The following is a 20,538-nucleotide window of genomic DNA, read 5'->3' on the forward strand; positions in this document are numbered from 1 at the left end:
ACACATACACACACACACACATCCACACACCCTCGACCCCCACTACCCCTCTCCCGTCTACCCCCACACCCACCAAAACAGAGTGCCTTAGCTTTTAATGGGCCAGCAGGGCTTGGCTTACTTTAGTGGCACAGCGAAGCCAACGCAAACCAAATTATTGCTGGAAGAAAACAGCAGAAGGCAATTAAATCCCAGTTAGGCAGATCATTCCAGTCTTGATTAACGGGGTCAGTGGAGGGAGTCTTCTTCTTTTCATGTCCATAGTGTTAATTCAACACTTTTTAATTACAATAATGAAAAGTACCGAGGTTACAACTCTTCAAACGTTAGTCAGTGGCTGCTTAACAGTGGAACACTAATGAGCCCTTTGTGAGTGTGTGTGCATGCGTGTGGGTATGTGTGTGTGTGTGTGTGTGTGTGTGTGTGTGTGTGTGTCTGTGTGTGTGTGTGTGTGTGCAGGTAAGCAGTAGTGTGCACATATGATGGCATCAATTGGCACATCCTTACACTGGCAGGATAGCATCAACAATTAAAATGGCTGCCTGAAAGTTTACATTGAGAGACAGTCAGCGATTTTTGGCAGGGGTGACTTTGCACTGTAGGTGCCAACATGATGGCAATTTTGAATCAAAATAATCCCATTTGTTCTAGTGGTGTCAGATGTTCTGGTCGGCAGACTGTGTACCTAATGAAGTAAGCATGCACGACTTTATACCGTGGGTTCCATTGCTCTAATGCTGCCGTTTCTTCTGGCCAAGGCTCCGCATGGTTTCGATTATCACGTATCGTTTAAACTCAGTCGCTCTCTCTTGCCAGCGTTTGCCAGCATGCTTTCAATTCAGTCTGTCTGCCTGTCCGCGGAAGAATATCCTCTGCCAGAGCAATTTTATGATCAGTGATAATTCTGAAAAATGATGTCTCTATGCCGTCTTCTTGTATCACAAATGCCTGAGGCAGAAACTCGCAGCTGTGTGATCATCAGCACTGATGTTGTTGATTTTACAGCATTATAACGTAATTCAGGATAAAACTGTGCATCATCACACGGAGGATGTGTAACTAGAACATCAAGTACAGAATCTGCTTCTCCCCTCACCCCTCTTGAACTGCTGACATCCTGACTGGAACACACACCGGCACAAACACACACACACACACACACACACACACACACACACACACACACACACACACACACACACACATCAACAGAGGAGAGCTGAGCAGTGATCCACCGTTTACTGTCCAAATGACTGTCACCCTTTGCGTAGGAGGTGGGGGAAGTGGAGGAGGGAGCATGATGGCAGCACATTCTCCACCGCTATTTGTTACTATACAGTTGTCACTCAAATCATGAGTCAGTCTCTGAGGCTAATCGCGACTAACTCCTCAGAAACTCGCCAGCCCCTCACCGCAAGCCTCACACCACCTCGTCTCATTCCCACATTCCTACAGCCCTCTTTCCTCGCTATACTCCCACATCCACCCTCCACAGCCCCATCCAAGCCCACCCTCACCTTCTCAATCCACTCTTGGATCATTTCAATTTGCATCCCAACTGGCCCCGGGATTCCCTAGCCCTGTTAAAAGGCAGGCTATTTGTTGTGCTCCGCGGTTAATGCCGCACAGAGCTTTAAATACCCATATCAAATCTTGGAGGCTCAACAGATTCAGTTTTGCAAACCTGTATCGAACAGAGGTTCAATCCGTCAGCTTAGAAGTGTACACTCCTTAAGTTGTGTGATAAGGTAAAACCAATCACTGGATTAGGCTCTCTCTGTCAGCGATGGTGTATTTTCAGTGCACAGCGTTGCTTTGCTGAAACAGGATAAGCTGATGGAGTAACATTATGGTGCTCGAGATTTCTTTTTTTCAATAGGAATATACTGTTAATGGATTCCGAAGCCAGTGTATGATGCTGCTTTTGCAGTTGTGGATAATGCATTAGCATTAGCTGTGAAAAGCAGTTGGTGGTGGATACCATGAGCAATCATCTCTCAAAACCACAAATTTGATTGTTTTTATCATGCAAATCCAGCCTACCACCCGATAAGATTGATTGAGGTCTTAAAGCAGGATTGCAGTGTTTATTCTCATAGAGTTTCTCACAAACAAACCTCAGCCGTTAGATTCACAAGTATAATTTTGCACAGCATATGGTGAATTCATAACTCAAGAAAGCGAGAATCTTGAGAGTCTGATACTTCTTTTTTTTTTTCTTTTTTTTTTTTTTGTGGTTACTCAGCCTTGTTCCATCTGGTTTTGGGGGAGATGTGGAAGGTTTTGGTGCACAGCAAAGCTTGAGTGAAAATTCATGGCAGGTACATAAATAATCACCCAGCTAAAATATAGGCTACAACTTCTGTTTCTGGTCAGTGTTGCAAGACTTGTCTTGGATGACATCTGAGATGAACACGGAGCCATCCACAAGCTGCAAAAGTACAAACCCAACGTCCTCTCCCTTTCCCCTCACATGAAGCTGGGTTTCCACTTCGTCCTGCCAACAAGCGATCCCTGGAAGCTCCCCGTCTGACATTTTACGCTTGGTTGAACTCACACTTCAAGCCTTGAGGCATCGTTTGTGGATAGCTATGGTCCAACTGTCATCTTCTTTTTTTTTTTCTCTTGGTTTTTGCGTGAATGCAAACAGATCAGTGTGGTGATTGGTGATGAAAACCCTTGGATCGCTTTTGACGACTCAAGTGAGAAAACTTGAGAGGCCACTTAATTTGAGTTTTCTGGGCTGCGGAACGCCAGATCACAGTAGTTTGACAACAAATTTGCATGCAGCCATCTTAACCCTTTAGTATGTAACACACACAGGAATACTAATTCTTATACTTTCTTATATAGAATGACAGAGAGAGAGTTGAATATTTCAAATGGAGCAAGAGTTAATTTGACACGCACCACAAGGTAAATGTGCCAAATTAGCGTGTGTGTGTGTGTGTGTGTGCGTGTGTGTGTGCGTGCGTGTGTGTAAGAGAGAGAGAGAAAAAGTGAGAGAGCACAGCACTTTTCATCTAGGTCATGTGTTTCTTATAAAACCAGTGTAGTTCATTCAAAAGATGACATAATAAAATGTAAAATCAGTTGGGCAAACTTGCTGTAAATAGAGAAACGGGGGCAACGAGTGATTGCTAAAACCAAAATGAACGCGAATTAAAAGTAGTCATTTAGTCTAGCCATGAGACGCCATGACAAATTATAATATATTTTAATCATTAGCCTTTTGGGGGAAGCTTAAGAATCCCAGTCTTATTGGGTTATAAACTGTTGACATATACAATTTCATAAGGATGTTTTTGAAATCATTTAATTGTAGGCGGCAGCTTGTAAAGCTTTGCACACAAAAACCTTTCATCTAATTGTGTTTTGCACAACGCTGAGGGAGAAAAACCCACAAAATACAAAGACAAACTATTACCACATCTAAAATGATCTCAAAGTTGTTATCAGAAATAACACGGTTTCCCTGTGGTATTAGATAACAAGACTTTACACTTCAACATCTTTCAGTGTCAATATACATTTCACAAAAACGTCAGTCACAAGAAGTGCTACTTTTAATTGCTAAATTTTGCATCCTGTCGTATGAGGGACGAGTCACGGCTTGTTGTTGTTGCCCACCTCTTCCTCTGAAGCCTCCGAGTAGCAGCTGGTGGTCTAAGTCCTCGATCTCACTAACCAGTCCACCCACCATGTTGCCTCAGGTGAAATGGACACAAAAACTGAAAGGAAGGCGTCCACTCCTGGCCATTAGGTGGTTGCTATGCTAATCCGGGGATTACATGAAATACATTTACCCCACTTAAGGTTTCCCAGAATTCACTGACTAGCAACGACAAACCAGGTCCCAGACCTTCTACATCCCACAGGCATGCATGAATCTTTAATGAGGCTGGAATCAGAACCGGCCTCATGTCCAGTCATCACATGTGATCATCGTAGTAATTAGAGTGTGTTGAACGAGGAATGCTGATTTTACAGATGTGAATATGTTCAATTTACGTTACATGCATTTGACGCTTTTGTCCAAAGCAAATACACAAACTAGATGTCTTTAAAATCTGATCTGTCAAATGAACTTGCCTTTGTCACATATGTTTCTGTTTGTCTGTTAGAAATGTATTTCAATGCGGTCCTAAACTCTGGGAATACAGCAATATTGAGAGTTTTTACGGTTCATAACTAAACTGCTCTAATTGGAGCCCTATTTTTTGTGTGCCCAGCTCATCAGCTTTTATTTTGTAAACACCCCATGTCTGATCAACTTGCCAGAGAGGAATGTTGATATTGGATGATTCTGTAAAACCCTGGATTAGGTACACTAACAAAGTTTTTAACTTTCAATGCCAAGATTTTAAAATTTTTTTCTGTCTACAACATATGTGTATGAACCTACAGTATGGTGTGGGAAAGATTGTAGGTGGGGCAAATAAACTAGGGTATGTTTAAAAGTAGCCACCATGACGTGACATGTATTGAAAATGAGCAGTGATAAATAAAGAAAAGGAGCAAACAAAGGGAGAGAAAAAAGAAAACAACCTGATGAGGAGATCGGACGTCACAGTACTAGGTTCATTAGAGGTTTGACAGATTTAAGTGCAGTGCCAAAAGAAACAGCAACACCTCACCTTGAAAGAAAATTATCACATCATAAATTATCATCAGTGCAAACTACCAGTAGTGTCACAAAACTAAGATACTAATTGCTCACACTTGGTACATGAGGCACATTATGAAGCTGATGGCAATAAAATGTTGGCCCATGAACACACACTGCATCTAATTAGTGGTATACAGAAAGAATCAATAGTACCCTTTATCAGTTTAGTTTAACATAACAAAATTTCTCATTCAAAGCCACTTCTTGGCACATGAAAAATCATCAGCCAACACAATGAAGGGGAAATCACCACATTGTGATTGCTCCCAGCCTGAGGCCTGTGATCATGCGCTTACGCAGCAATGTTTTCAACTAAAAAACAACAATGAAAAAGCCTGTGCTAAAGAGACCGCCACACCCTTGAGCCACTCAAACACCTGGTGATGTCCGTCAAACAGTAGAGGAAGACAGGTTAATACTAAACCCAACAAGTGTGGCTCTGGGCTAGGGATGAGCTGCTGTGCAGAGATAACATGTTTGGTTCAGCTTAGGGTTAAGTGCCATCAGACTAGTATCATTTACGTGAATACATGTTACAAAATTCTATGTAAAGACACGCAGTACAGACTAATACAAGCGATTGGCATAAACTATCAATATATTCTAGAGAAATTAAAGTTTCACATATAAAACATGATGTCATGAACACAAGTGGGGGGGTCGGGGTGGTCTTACTATTGATCCACTGACCTCACCACCGCTCAGTCCAGCTAAAAGCTAATGTTGACCCTGGACTGGAGATCTATATGGACAGTGCTTCTGTCAGTGTAGCATAAGGGATGGGCAAGTTTAATCTAAACATTTGCTTTTGGGTTTGACCAGCAAAGAATAACTCTGAAATAGCCAAATAGAGGGCAAGCACAATGAATGGTGTTATGTTACCTGTCAAAGATGGGTCTGTATTTTCAGTCTCAAAATCTCCAAGTAAACACTGAGATTTTATGTCACGGTAACAAACAGGCGAGGAATAATTTAGTCACTCAATCCCAAAGAAGATAGTTGATAGTGAAAGGGGAAATAGGCAATTTTTTCTTTTGCCATCTTTTGCCGCTGTGATAACACCGCCCCGAGCAGCCAGAATCAAACATCTGTATCAGTTTTGATTATCTAAACAAAGAACACATTTCCTGACTGTGGCCTTTCTAAAATGAGCAGTGGTGAAACTTACTATATATTCTGTTATATTCAATCCAGTTTAGTGCCAACATTAATACTACTTAGACAAGGGGGGAAAGTTGTCACTTTAAATAGAAGTTTTACAGTTCTATTCTGATCCTCCACTTGACTCATGTGGTTCATTCAGAGTGTGTTTCGCAATATTTTTGTCTTTCACTCTCTGCTACAAGTTACAGCTGGAAAAGCCATCTCAGCAACCTGCTACTTTTTTGGCACTATACTTATAGCCAGATAATTAGCCAGCAGCCAAAGTTATCAGTCAGTACGAATGTTAACATGTGAGTATGGCCTCCAGTATGTAAATAATTACTATTCACAAGACAGTGATGTCTGCTTTGCTAGCATCATTTGCTGCTGGAGCTAAGAGGCTGGCATTCTCCCAACACAAAACCAGTCTGATGTGAAGTCACAGCGTGGAAATAACACATGCTTTTTGATCTTTGTTCACACGCTCAAGGTGATACATCCGTCACAGGAGGCCTATTTGTAAGGATCCATCTTTTTCTCTCTTGATACTATTTCTAACATCTAAACTCAGGGTATCTGTCAAAACGAAGTGCTGATCTGATACAAGTGCGCTCTGTCATGGAATGAATATTATAATAATATTTTATAAAGACAAAGAAACTGTGCTCAATGTAAATCTGTCAAGTCGTGGTTGACCCCTGGTCTGCGTAATGAGGTCATTGTTCATTTGGTTGTCTCTTCATTTGAGCATTGACATGTTGTGACAATATTTCTGGCTTTGTTTAACAATAAGACAAATTCTGATGTGCTGATGTGTGATGAAATGATTAAAAAAACATGTATATTATAAAAATGAAACACAGAGGCACTCACATCACATAGCTTATGTATTTATCTTCTTGCCCATTTTTGAAATGATGACTTTGATTCTTTTTTTTCCCCAGCATTTCCCAGCTCTCCTCAGCAGCTCCTTTAGTTCAACCTCATATAGGAATGCCACCATCAGACATACAGCAGTAGCACATTACCAGTCGTCACACACAAATTACAAGGTATGCAAAGAGATTATTGACTGTGATACAGCGATCAGAGAGGGTTTTAAGAAAATTCATATAACCAGGTTGAATAATCAGATCAATTCTGGAACTATTTCCAGGCAAACAAAAGTGAACTTCGATTTGATGTCGACCCCATTAAGATTAAATATGAGGAATTGGCCCAATGAAAGAAAAAAGGAGCAGGGCTGTGTCTAATAATACAAAATACAGGCAGCATAATGATTACTGGAGAGTATCTTAATTGTTTTGAATATATTTGTTTGATTGACAGCATATCTGGCTTACATTTATAAAACCTCAACTGGCACTCCAACCACACTGACACGAATTTAAAAATAGTAATATGTCAGTCCTAACGTGGATCAAATACCACAGTCTGCATGGGCCCAGGTGAGCCAACTGTCAGCGCGATGAGGTCACTGCGCTCTCTTCTGAGGCTAAGTGTCGACACAATTCAATGAAAATAGCTCCATTTGATTGTCGTTGGCATGCTCGGTGCCTAAAAGTATGCAGAGAATATATTTTTAGGTGTGTGCGTGCAGTTGTGCAGCGTGCAGAGCTCATATGCACACATGCACATGGCTGCCACCGATTATGAACATACATGATCCCCTGGAGGAAGACAATAATATTGGCATTAAACACCTCAAGATTCCGCTGGTTTTTAATATATCTTAAATTATGTCAGGAAAAACACTGGAACATCACACAAACGCCACAGTCAGTGTATAATGCTATCTCATAAAGCTACAGATCTCTCCAACAATATTGACATAGGGAGCAGGCAAACAAATGTCAGCCATATGAACATATGAAATACTTAACGTAACCAATTTTCTCCTGTCAATCAACCTGGGAATAATGACTGACGGCTGAGAATCAATACGCCACAATTGAATTTTTCGACTGCCAAACATGTCTCATTCTGCACCATAAAAGACTGTCAAATGTCATGCTGCCCTGAGCTGCGGCTGGAGTCTAAAGGTTTATTTTATTTCTACCGCCGCAGTCTATTAGCAACAACGATCCTTCAACCACCTGGAGGAAAAAGCAGGGCCAGACTCCTCTGCTTGTTTCGCTAGTGAGTGCCCAAGGACAATGCTAGACATGTGAGAGAACTTACTGCTTCTATGTAATGAATATGCACGTGTTGTAAAACACAGCAGCCTGTGACGCACATGCACGGCTAAAAAGGGATTTGCAGTATCTTCCATGAAATTGAGGCAGCTTCATTAATTACAGATATTCATGTAAGACAAATGAGAACATTTATTATTTTATTTTTAGGATAAAAACTGTTCAAACTGTTACTGAATAAGACAAATGATGGGGACAGTTTTCCAAGATGTTTTTAATAGTGCATTAGACTAACACTAAATATTCCCATGACCTCTTCCTTGAATGACACATCTAGATTTTCTTTACTGTTAACCGTCACTGTAGCAGAAAATAACAGGGGGTCAGGCTACTGAGGATTGCGGTCTTTGTCTATCACCTCATTTACAATACAGTGCCCTCTGCCTCACATAATCAATTAAAAGACGGCGGGGCTGAGGAGGCACCCTACCAGTCACAGAAGTTTACATCAAAAGAGAGAGATGCTTTTGAAGACTTGCTTCATCCTTGGAGTCTTCCCCGAGAATGCAAGGACAGATTTAGTCACTGATAGATGTGGTTCTGGCCTGCTTCAAGGTCTCGTCTAAAACGTATCAAATTGCACTGTTGCATTGTAGTACAGTATTTCAGTGCTGAAACACTGGACAGGAAAAGTGTGCACTTTGTGGGATACAGATACTTTTTTTTTTTTTCTTTTTTTTTTTTTTGCTGAATTACTTTGTCGGTGTTTTTAATTCCTTCAATTTATTTAAAGCCATAAAATACACCAGTAAAACAGTGATTTAAATGCAGTAAATATCAAACATAAGAGCACTTGGATACAATAATGCAACATTTTTCTCAACATATTATGTTACGGGGCTTTCTGTGTTAGGAATGTGTGCACTTTTACTGAGGGTGTAAACGATAACTGCAAACTTGAAAGTTAGAATTACCCTGAGCCCACGCTGGGCCTGTCACTGTCATCTTTACCCACATGTAGGTGAGCTAGCTAACATCTTACAACAGACTGAAGCCGACTGACAGAGAGGAAGGGGCTGTCTCCAAATTAAGGGCCGTTTTATGGTCTAACAGCTGTGCCGGTAGTATTGATTACCAGGCACTGTGAATGGGCCTGAACATTTTTTTTATGAAGTGAAGAATTCTGGGTCTGTATGGCTGGCGCCAAATGCTAGTGACCACAGGACGGTCTATGTGGCCTGCTGCCTGTTGCGGAGATCCTGATGTGTCCTGTTCACATCCATGTGCCAACAGACGCTATTATTTGATATGCACTCAGTAATAAAATGGTTCATTCTGACTGCAACCAGATATATTGTTAATAGCCAGCTCTTTAAATGTCATCTCTATATGTGCTGGGAGTTGTCACACGACTTTGTTAGAGCTCCTCATGCAGAGAAATTGATAACTCAATAAAATTAAAGTGACTTGAGACATTAATGTTGTAAATTATACATCTGGGCAGCTGCAAGAGTGAAACTGAAAAATGACGATTGATGTGCGACCCCGCTGCAAAAAATGTCTATATTCAGAAGTCATTCAGTTTCAGTGCCGGACTCTGTCAGCTACATTACAATGATATACTGTCTTGACATTAACTTTTATTGTTTCAAAAGACTATATTTATCATAAACCAACAATAAACAGTTTTCCTGTACTGGAAGTGACTTTTGTTTCACCCATTCACTTCCATTCTCTTGAGACTTAGAGAAACCCTGAAAGCTTTAGCACTGTAGTGCTTGAACAGCAGCTTCTTGCTGTCCCACGCTATGAAGGAAAATCTGTCTGTGCTGCAGTACAACAAATCTAACCTGGTAGCACACAAATGTAAAACGCAGCTGAGAGGTCAGTGAAGTTTAGGCTGCCATGTTTTAAAGTAATTATGCTAATGGCTCAAAGTTATTGTGACAGTGAATTCCTGTTGAAATATGCAGTTTCAATAAGAGGGACTTAGTCTGTACTTTAAGCCTTTTTTTCATCATTTTGTCCACCATTTCTATAAGTTAGGAAACATTGTACTCACAAAGTTCACTGCCTCAAGTTTCCTGAAATGCTGGTAATAATCAATTCAATAATTGGGTAATAATTTCATTGTTGGACTTCACTTTCTCATTTTCATTTTCGCTTCTTGTCGCCACATTCTCAGATTTTAGCAGTTAATTTGGTGAGTGCACTGTTATTATTACCAATAGGAATTTTGACCAAAGCAATGAAAATAAGACTCCTGTCATGTGAAACTGGGTTTCTATTTATGAATATTTTTAAAGGGTAGTTTTTAGACTAAAAGCCTCGATGCATGGCCGTCGACAGTGGATGGATATTTTTTGCAGTGCACGCAGTGGATGATCTTGGTTCCCATACCCCTATGGTCATCAGAACAGGTGGCTAGAAGCTGATTTTGGAGAGATGACAACCAAAATTGTGAGCTTGGGAGCACAGGTGTGGGAGTAATCCAATCCACATAGAACAGAAGATAATCATCGTTTTATAGGAGCGCATTATGGCGCAAACATGTCCAGCATCCATTTATACTGTATGAGAAACTATGTTTCAGCGACAATAAATCAACCCCATCCCTTTGAGTGACTCAATATGTGTGTGTGAGCTGGTGGGCGGATGTGTTTACTAGTGTCTCAGTGTGTGCGAGCCAGTGTCGATGACACAATAGCGTGGCTGGCGTCAAGCTCAAGCAGAGTTATGCAGAAGTTGTTGGTTGTTGTGCTGATCCCTCTCTGTCAGTGTCACAAGAAGCTTCATCAATCATCAGAGACTGCGGGACCAGACCACCCTCCCCTGCTCGTCTCTGTGTTGACTCAAACACTCCACAAGCTCTGATCAGTATGGGAGGATTACTATATACAGTTCATATGATGTCAGTCCTAAAAAAAAAAGCTAACCACAGATCAGAGGCAATATCTCATAATAGATCAGGGTGACTTCAAGCTGACAACACCGACATGGGAAATGAATAGTGTGATTTTAGTTATGCCTTTTATATATGTGACCGTGACATGATAAACATTTGACCTAGTCAGTATTCCAAACAGGAATTTAAACACCACAAAAGAACATGAGTGTGAACATTTACTATGCTCTTTCAGAGACTGTTTTTATGGGTAAACTACAGTAACCTGTAAAGACTTGAAAAGATGGGGGTCTAAGGCTTAAGGTGTCCGCAATGACCCAAAACATCACAGGTTCATGCACGGCCAGGGAGTTTTGTTGCTATTTGTGTCATTCCCTATCTCTCTCTCCCTCCCCCCTCGTCATCCCCATTATCACCATATTAAAAAAAAGCATAAAATGCCCAAAAAGAACCTGACAGGACAGTTTTGCATTTTGCAATGGACTTGACCTGTGGATGGCATTTGAGCCAATGTACCAAAATACATAATATATGTCCATCTTTAATGCTCATGGGAAAATCATTGCTATTGAAATGTTTAAACTGTTGAAACATGTGTTGTATAACGACGCATTGCCGAACTGCACAACGTGATTGTTGTTGAATTGATTGATGGAATTGCAAAAGAACATGATCATGAGAGAGTTGGGAGTCAGACTGCTCACGTGACCACAGCCGGTCACCCTGTCTGCACTGTACCAGGTGTGCTATCAGCTATTGCCTCTGACATTTGTTATCTGTTAAAAACATCTGGTTTCAGTCTCCACTCTCAGCAAAGGACAAAGAGTGAGACTTATAGCTGGGGGTAGAGAAAGGTCAAACAGTATAGTTTGGTTTACCCAACCGAAACTTTTGCCAATTTAGACAGAGCATTTTTTTTTCTCTCTCTCTCTTTTGGAAGGGCTTATGTCATGTTTTCGTCTTGACCACAAACTTTTGCCTCCCCAAAAGCATTTTTCATATCCATGTTTACGGAGAAACCACACCAGCGCATTGCTGTGAAATGAGTTGTCATATCGGGCCGTGCCTTGACAGGGACGCTCTCCTCCCCCTCGGCCCATGAGGAGCAGAGCTCTCTTTGGTCTCTGCCACTGTAGTGGAGTTCTGTTGACAGAAGTAGAGACAGACAAACATATGTTCCCTCCAAAATACAGGAGGGGAGGGCCTTCTTGTTTTCAAAGAGGCCATTATCACTGCAGTGTATCACCACCCCTCACTGTTGTTTGAGGAAGGGTTGTCTCACGGTCTCCTCCCGGTCCCAGCTGAAACTGTCACAGTCAGCCGATTGAAACCATCTTTCTCTAGTGCACGCACACGCACACACGCACACACACGCGCGTTTGTGCTTCCATGCACACGGCACACGCACAGACATAGACACATGTTGTACACAGAATGAATGAATGCATTAGTTAAAGGATAACAGCATTGCTGAATGTGAAATGAAACATTACTGTTTTAGATTACAGTTAGATTTTGAATTGGAATAAAGGCTCCGACTGGGAATGCAAAAAATTTCAAAAATAAAAGTGAAAGTGATGACATCACATCAAGGTTGTAGCATCCCAAACGAACTATTCTACAACAATGATTACCTTATAAAAAAGGTAATCTCCTGAAATGATCTGTAATCTGTAAAAGTAATCCTCAGATGCTCACCCACACCTCCAAAGCTGCTCCACACACGCACCCATGCACGCACAGAGGGGGCCTGTTACCACAAAATGACAAACTAAATATTTGGGAATGGTGATATCATTCTGCTAGGCCTCATTACCATAGTCTGAAGCACAAATGTAGTTTCAAAGACTCCAAATCCCATCTCATTTAGTCTGCCAATATGCAGAGTCTGTCCTCCAACTGCCACAGCCATGCCAAAGCAATTTGTTTCTTATATTGCTTTTGGAAGCCAATATGTTTTAATTAAGGAAATACATAAGAGAAAATCACACCATAAATAATCGTCTCTCCCAACCCATGACAAAGGAATTTCATCAGATCTTTCTCTCTCGGTCATGGCATACGTACTGAAATGATTGAACCAAAGTTATTCTTGAAGGAGGAAAATCTGGTTTCTCATATAAAGAGGAAAAAAAGAAAAGAGTCTTACCAATCTGATCTATATAACCTTGTATTCAGTCAATGGAAACAATGGTTTCATATCAGTTGGCTCTTATAATCATAAACAAATGAATAAATATATTTACTAAACTTTTTATTTAAAGTAAAATTACACTTTAAATTTCATGACTTTGTCATGAAATGTACAGGTACATCATTCCTGCGTTATCACCAAACTCTGCTCACACACAAACAATGCTGACACCATTCAGCACAGATTAGGTGATGCTGTTTAAATGGCTCATTAATAATGTGGTCTATCCTTGCTTGTGATCCAACAGATTAAGTCAGCTTGCAATGTATTTGTCCATGGATTATATGGTGCCATCATTTCAAGGACAGTTTAACATGCTGTGCTGCAGTGACGATTCCACACTTGCTCTGGCAACAACATGGTCATTAACATGTAATGTCAGTATAACTTTTTTTTTAGAAGTAATGTAATCATTTTTGGACATTTAATGGTATCTCACCACTAATGCTGTAAGGTAGTTGACAGAAATATCAACATGAGGATTGGGATGTCACAGTGTGGTCAGGGTGGGATGGCAATTACTTGGGGATGTGCAAGACCTCCCTGCATCTCAGAACTCTGACACCAGTCCTATAAATAACACCACAACCAGTTCAATGGTTATACAACCTTATTGTTGGACCTTTATTTTGGGCAAATTTCTGTCCCTTTATTGTTGAACATCATCTTGCTTAACATCGATACAATTAAAAGGTGTTCAAATGTCAATTACAGCGCTGGCCAGTGAACAGCTTGCCTTATTGCCCAGGGGACTCTGCAACACTGCTGACGAAGGAGAAGACTCGTTTCTCATGAACTGTAGAGCAGGTCCAGGAAACGGACAATCTCATCCAATCCACTGCTCATTTTTGCCAACATAACGTATGTTGATTTTTTTTTTATTCTAAGCAGCCTGTTCACGGTAGCATGTAATCATGGTGACAGTTTTTGCTTGGCCTGCTGTGTGTTCTGTTCTTCTGTTTGTTTTTCTTGTTATTTAGCATATTAGTCTTTCTGCCTCAGTGCTGCACTTTATGACAGGGTGGAGTCCTGTGATTGTGTTCTTGTCTTCTTTAAACTGCTCATATTAGGGAGTGTGCTTGTTGTATTGTTGTATTGGAGTTGCAACAAGTCTCTAGGATGCTGGTTGACGTGACGGTGAAGTATTGAATTTGATCTCTTTTATTTAGGAATGACATGCAAATGAGAGTATGACGCCATAAATGATTTAATTGGTTTGCCCAGCAAAACACGACCACAGATCTTTGTGAAAATAACTTTTGCTGACAGCCCAGTTTCTTTCACGTATTAATTTTATTTCTTTGTTAATTGTTGACCAACTGCAACTCTTGCTCAGTTCACCACCTAACTCAAACAAGTTGGGAGCCCCACAGAGTTGTGACAGATTTTGTTTCCCCTCCAACCGACTAGGCCTCCACATTTCCATACATACAGCGCAGTTTCATCATGGATTCATTTTGAAAGCTAAAACAAGCTCTTTTTCTCTGGTTATGAGTCAGCTCGGGTAAATGGATTTTCCATCTTACTCTTCATAAAGAGGGAGTATCTTTCCTCCACTCCCTGTGATGTCAAAGCATAGTCAGTCATACAGAGTGAGAGCTCTGTTGGCACCCATCGAATAGACAGTGTCGCCCCAAACCCAAAGAGATTACATGTGTGTGTCCTCTTTGTTCACAGACATCCATCGGCATCTGGCAATAGTCAGTCCTCTTGTGCTCCTTTATGGAGACAAGTGTGTTGTGTGATCAAGTTTCTCAAGCTTCATTTATTAAATTAAGCAATGCATCACTGTGATTTGTCTTGCTTTTTTTTTTTTTTTTTCCTTATTATTCTGCGGGAAACATACGGCTGGGAAGATACAGGGAAAAGGAGGGAGAAAGAGATATAGGGAGTGAAAAGAGCAGAGAAAAAGAGGGCAGGGAGAGAGGGAGATGGAGAAATAGGGAGCGAATGATCGAGAGTGAGAGGAAAAAGAGCTAAAGAAGCAGAGACAGGAAAAGGGAGGGGAATGGAGGCCCTCACGCTCCTCATCTCCTCCCTCAGTATCACCTCAGAGGGAGAACACAACCTTCTGCCAGGTCGTTTCTCATCATTTGTTCGATTTGTGCTGATCCTACTTTATTTTCGTTTAAAAATAACTCGGAGGAAGTGCCTTACATTTTAGATCACCTGCCCTCCCTTCCCTCTGGTAGAGTCTGACGCTTCATATTCAGGCAAGTTTCTCCTGTAGTGCAAACTTAAGTACATAACAAATACATGGTATGTGAATTACTGGTCCCACATTCATCTGCCAAAAGAAACCATGTTCTCTTGTCATTTACAGAGCATTCAGAAAGTATTCAGCAGCAGTGACAGGGAGACCAGTCAGGTTTGAGAAAACCTGGTCCAGAGAGCTCAGGACCTCAGACCAAGCTGAAAGTTCCACTTCTCACACGACAGCGACCCTAATCACACAGCCAAGAAAATGCAGGAGAAGCTTACAGGGACAACTCTGTGAATGTCCGAGTGGCCCAGCCAGAGCCCTGACTTGAACCCAATCGAACATCTCTGCAGAGACCTGAAAATGTCTGCCCACCAACAGTCCCCATCCAACCTGACAGAACCTGAGAGGATCTGCAGAGAAGAATGGCAGAAAATCCCCAAATCCAGGTGTGCAAAGCTCGTCGCGTCACACCCAAGAAGACTCGAGGCTGTAATCGCTGCCAAAGGTGCTTCAACTAAGTACCGAGCAAAGGGCCTGAATACTTATGTCAATGTGATATTTCAGTTTCACGTTTTGATTGGCAAAAATTTGTAAGATTATGTTTTCACTTTGCATTAAAGAGCAATTTAAGCATCATTAGATTTATATTCTTTGAGAATTGTTATGTTCTTTAATCTTAGTTGTTTTTCAAAATAAAGTTTTACAAACCTTTTTAAATATTACAGTCATAAATACAGTACAAAATGAGCCTTTTTTTAAGCCAACTGCAGTCTGTTTAAATCTCTTGCTTTGTTTACATGATGATTTTTTGAGAAATTATTGGTCTCATCAAAAACACAGTATGTTTGTTTTTCTCTGTAGTTATTTGTTAAAAGTTTTATTATAAAGCAGAAACATGAAAGTAAATCCGACTGACTAGCAGTGAAGAAGCACTCATGTAAAAAAACAAACAAAAAAAAGACCTGTAACTGTGGTGCATGCAAAGGAAAACACTGGAATTCCCATTCTCATTTAAAATCATGAATCATGACTCGCAGACATGCTTTTTTTTTTTCCACCGTGCTATTTAAGTCATACCATATCATACTGACTCCAACACTGCATTCACCACCGAGCATATTCACGTGGCCATACACCATATTGTTATCAGTTGTGCTGTCATTGTACTTACGCTTTAATATTTCTGTAATACATCAGTACACTAAGCTTAAAGATATGATGATACAACAGCTTCACGTTGCTCTCGAAGGGAAAACAAAGGACAGTTGCAGTTACCATCTCAGACAAATGAAACATAAGTGGAATGTCAAAAGAAAGCAATAACAAAGCACTGCAAAGGGAAACGGAGGAAATAAGTGCTGATCACATCATGTTCAGATGACGGCTGCTGAGTCTTTTCTGTCTTAGTTCCCAGAGACTCTCCCACTTTATTCAAAACAGATATATTACAACTGCTGTTGTGGCTGCCGTCTGTTCATGCAACATTATTTCAAAACAAAGATAAATTGTAATCGCATTTTCTGCAGGTTACTCATTGGTGATTGATTGAGATGTTGCTACGGTTACATGTGTATGGTGGTAAAGATTACAGGAATATGATCAGTGGAAATGGAAAGTAAAAAAGGTACAGAGATCACACAGAGTCACGACACAGGTGAATACTCTGCAGTGTCTGACTGGTCACTGTCTGCTCCACACAGCCTTTGGACACATCTGGCAATGTGAACACTGCTGACACTGACTTAGAAGGGAAGTGAAGAAAATGAGATGTTAACACATAAAGTCAAATTAAATATGACTTGTTAACCATGTGTCACATGTTTTGCACACGCTAAACGTAGAGTTACTTAACAAATTTGAAAATCAAGCAGAATCCAATTTTAACAACTTTTAATGATGTTTGCAGATATGGAAATGTAAAGCGGCTCGCTCACACTCATAGCGAGTGCGGAGAATAGTGACACGACATTAATCATAAGGGGTTAAGTGCCACACTGTTGCACTGTTGTATTTGTCTTATTTCATACACTTTCTTTTTTTTAATGTTGAATGATTTTATTCATTTAACCCATGGAGCAGTCTCATGTCTTCAAACAGGCTGCTGCTGTGGAGGCTGCGTAGCCGCCATAGCATCATCGCCTTAGTTTGACTTTATTCTTATTCCCATCAGGTCTTTTGACTGTGAATGAGTATGAGAAGGAGGCCAAAAGGTCACTGGTGACTAATTTTCTGAGCACTCACAGATTGTGTAAGTAATGGAGCACTTATTGCATTCGCTCCCCCATCACTGCAAACAAGCCCCAAAAAATCCATACAAATTCCCACACGTAAGGTAGCGCCTGGGGAAGGCAGAAGTGGCCCATCTTTAAGATATAGCCAGTAACGTGGAATAGGCCTAATGTGCAATTTAAAATCAATATCTTAAAAAAAAAAAAAAAAAAATGTCTATCCTACCTACGATGGCATCATCTAAATATCAATAGGGCTTCAGAAAGAACTGGGTGCGAGGAGAGAAGGATCCACAGTGCTTTGACCAAGGATTTCACACCGTCTATCCAGAGGAATCGGGTTCTCACTGCCTGTTTTTCAATTTTAATACGGTGCCGTACTTGACGCATGAGGTTTAATAAAGTAGCACAGTGTCTGTCAAGCCAGGTGTAGCTTCAATCCTTTCATATTCTAAGTAAATCCCAAAGAAAGGTGTTGAGGATACCAGCAGAAAAAGACAGGCAGGTATAGAGGGAACCGGAGGGGAGTGGGGGGCGGGGTGGGGAGAGGTGGGCATGTTTTTTCCCTCTCATCTGCCCAAGCTACTATATTCTTTTTTTCCCCCTTGCAATATTGTGGATTTCAAACTAGTGTGATCTCGAACAATGTAGCTTCTGTGCATTTCATGCTGGAATTTACTGGATTTTCTAGGAGATGACCTGTGACTCTGTTTCTTGTAAAAACCCACGTTTTAACAAGGAAATGTACCACATCATCACTCAAAGAATCAATTGGCAATGTCTTGGACTTGAGTCAGATCACAATAAAAATCTTTATCATCACATATAATGTAAACAACACCTAAGAAGTGCATCATGTCACCGCAAATCCTTTATTTCTCTCACAGTGTATTTAGAAAGGGAAGATGAAAGAGCCTATCTGTCACCTAAAGATAACTTTAAATATAGCAACATTTTTCTCCCATTTAAATTATTATATCTGGCCCAAAAGTGTGTGGGATGTGATCAGTGGATATTTTTATTTTCGTTTCAAATTCATCCAGTCAGGCCTTGGAAAATGTGCTATTTCAAAAAGGTAATTAATGTCTCTATCTTTGCCATGTCTTGTGTTTGCTCATCTCTTCCCATCTGGATTCCATTATGGACAGGATTCCTCTGATGAGGCCTTCAGGAGTAGAGAGAGAGAGAGAGAGAGAGAGAGAGAGAGAGAGAGAGAGAGAGAGAGAGAGAGAGAGAGAGAGAGAAAGAGCACTAATGCACTCTGGGAAGACAGTCAGGAAACATGTCTTCATTTCATGAAAGTCTTTTCTACACAAAAAGTAATGTATTTATGATTTCTGACGCTTCAGTCACATTGTCATTGCTGGCACGTGGTCATGTACAACGGGAATCATTGCCCACTACAGGCAGGAAGCCATCAAGTCTCAGTATCACAATCTCAAATGAATCACAAATTTCCAGCACATATTATCAGACTTGCTGATTCGAGTTATTGGTATCAAACAATTACTACAATTTCTAGGAACCATGGCCAGTGTGTCCAGTTCTGTTACATGTCCATCTCCTGTAAGCTCGGCCTTATTTTTTGTCCAGTCGGTCGCTGCGTCAGTCAGTTCTTGCTAAATAACCTAATTACTTATCCATTTATTCCACAGTTTCTGCTTCCAGTGATTTAAAACACTTTGTGTAATGTAAAACCAGAAAATGTGTTGAATAAATCCTGTACAGATGAAACAATGAAAAAAATGAATCAGTTAGAAATTCATTGGTTTAGAATTTTCCACTGTTAAGATTGGTCAGGTTTTATTTTGGTTTTTTTGCCTTATGTGACAGTAAACTGAAAACCCCTGGCTCCATCTGTCCAGCATTTTTCATCATTTTCTGATGTTTTACACATTAAACGATTAGTCAATTATAGTTGAGTAAAATAATCATCACTTTAATTGATAGTAAATAGCTTAATTATTGTGCTATCTCAGATGGTGGCGGAGTTTAACAACAGTGACATCTATTTTTAAAGAAACTGTCGGATTGTGTCTTTGAGGTTTTTGTCTACTTCTTGAAGGGATTTCATGCAGGACAACAGGCTGTAGAACCAGTACACATCACCCTGCTGTATCAGACGCAGAGCTGACTCATTAATAGACCACTTCGGCCAAGGTCAGAGGGAGCTGTAATGGTGACCCCCGAATGACCCCGTCTGCTCTGGTCTGACAGACTGCTACCATGACAGCAAAAATTGATTGGTGCTGTGTTTTGAACAGAGCATTTAAGTGTAGTATTGACACCAGATATCATGTCCTTAAGGCAGAGGGTAAGAATGAATTTCATGTCTTTGAAGGTGGACTCGTGTCTTGCTTTTGTCCTGTCAAATCCATGTATCGGGACAAAAATAACCAGAGCCAGGGTGTCTGAAAAAAGTGTCTAAAATTTAAATATTAACATTTTCATTTAATAATATGTGTTTTTTTTTTTTAACATCTTCACCATTTCATAACATCTTAAGTACTTGTAATATTTCACACAACCTCTGTCATTCAAATCCTGTTCAAATTATTACGAGCTGAATATCGCTGTGCTCTCTGCTCCTGTTGGCGTGACAATGTTTGGCCCCTGGCCATCGACATGTTTTATTTAATAATGTGGGAATTCTCTACTGTTTTGCTTTCATTACAGTCTAGGAGGCTCAAGCTGAAAACAGAAACAGAAAGCCAGTTGCTTTAAAGCCTGAACTTTACCGCCCAACAACTGTCAGATGCGATATGAGCATCTGGATTCAAAAGGGGGAGTTTTTTAACAGGATGTCTGCTTAATGCAGCGGTATTCTGTTGTTTTTTTTCCTCTCTAAAAATGTGCACTCTCTTGCGTGTACTCCTCAGTATGCTGAAAGTCTACAACTTTCCTGGTGACCACCCATTGCAACCCAGGCCCATGCTTGCTCTGGGGTCCAGAGATTTAGGCCGCAAAGGAACTAAAGCCAAAAGCCGCAGGGGAGTATTTCCGAAGCTGGGATGAAAAGTACGGCTCAGGCTTGGGAGTCACAGGGACACAGGGAAAGAGA

At 40.7% G+C, this 20,538-nt stretch overlaps 1 long non-coding RNA gene across 1 annotated transcript in view; it reads left to right on the forward strand.

The window, feature by feature from the left end:
- LOC147817104 (uncharacterized) overlaps nucleotides 1-16,279 on the forward strand; it is a 38,324-nt gene extending 22,045 nt beyond the window's left edge. The window contains exon 2 of the long non-coding RNA XR_015436640.1: nucleotides 15,370-16,279. This is a non-coding gene — a long non-coding RNA (uncharacterized LOC147817104). The remainder of the gene's footprint in view (nucleotides 1-15,369) is intronic.
- Nucleotides 16,280-20,538: the final 4,259 nt, after the last annotated feature.

Source organism: Seriola lalandi, unplaced genomic scaffold (assembly GCF_002814215.2).
Source record: "Seriola lalandi dorsalis isolate HSWRI2012SDOR001 ecotype SW California unplaced genomic scaffold, Sedor1 jcf7180002054972, whole genome shotgun sequence".
NCBI classification, from domain to species: Eukaryota; Metazoa; Chordata; class Actinopteri; order Carangiformes; family Carangidae; genus Seriola; species Seriola lalandi.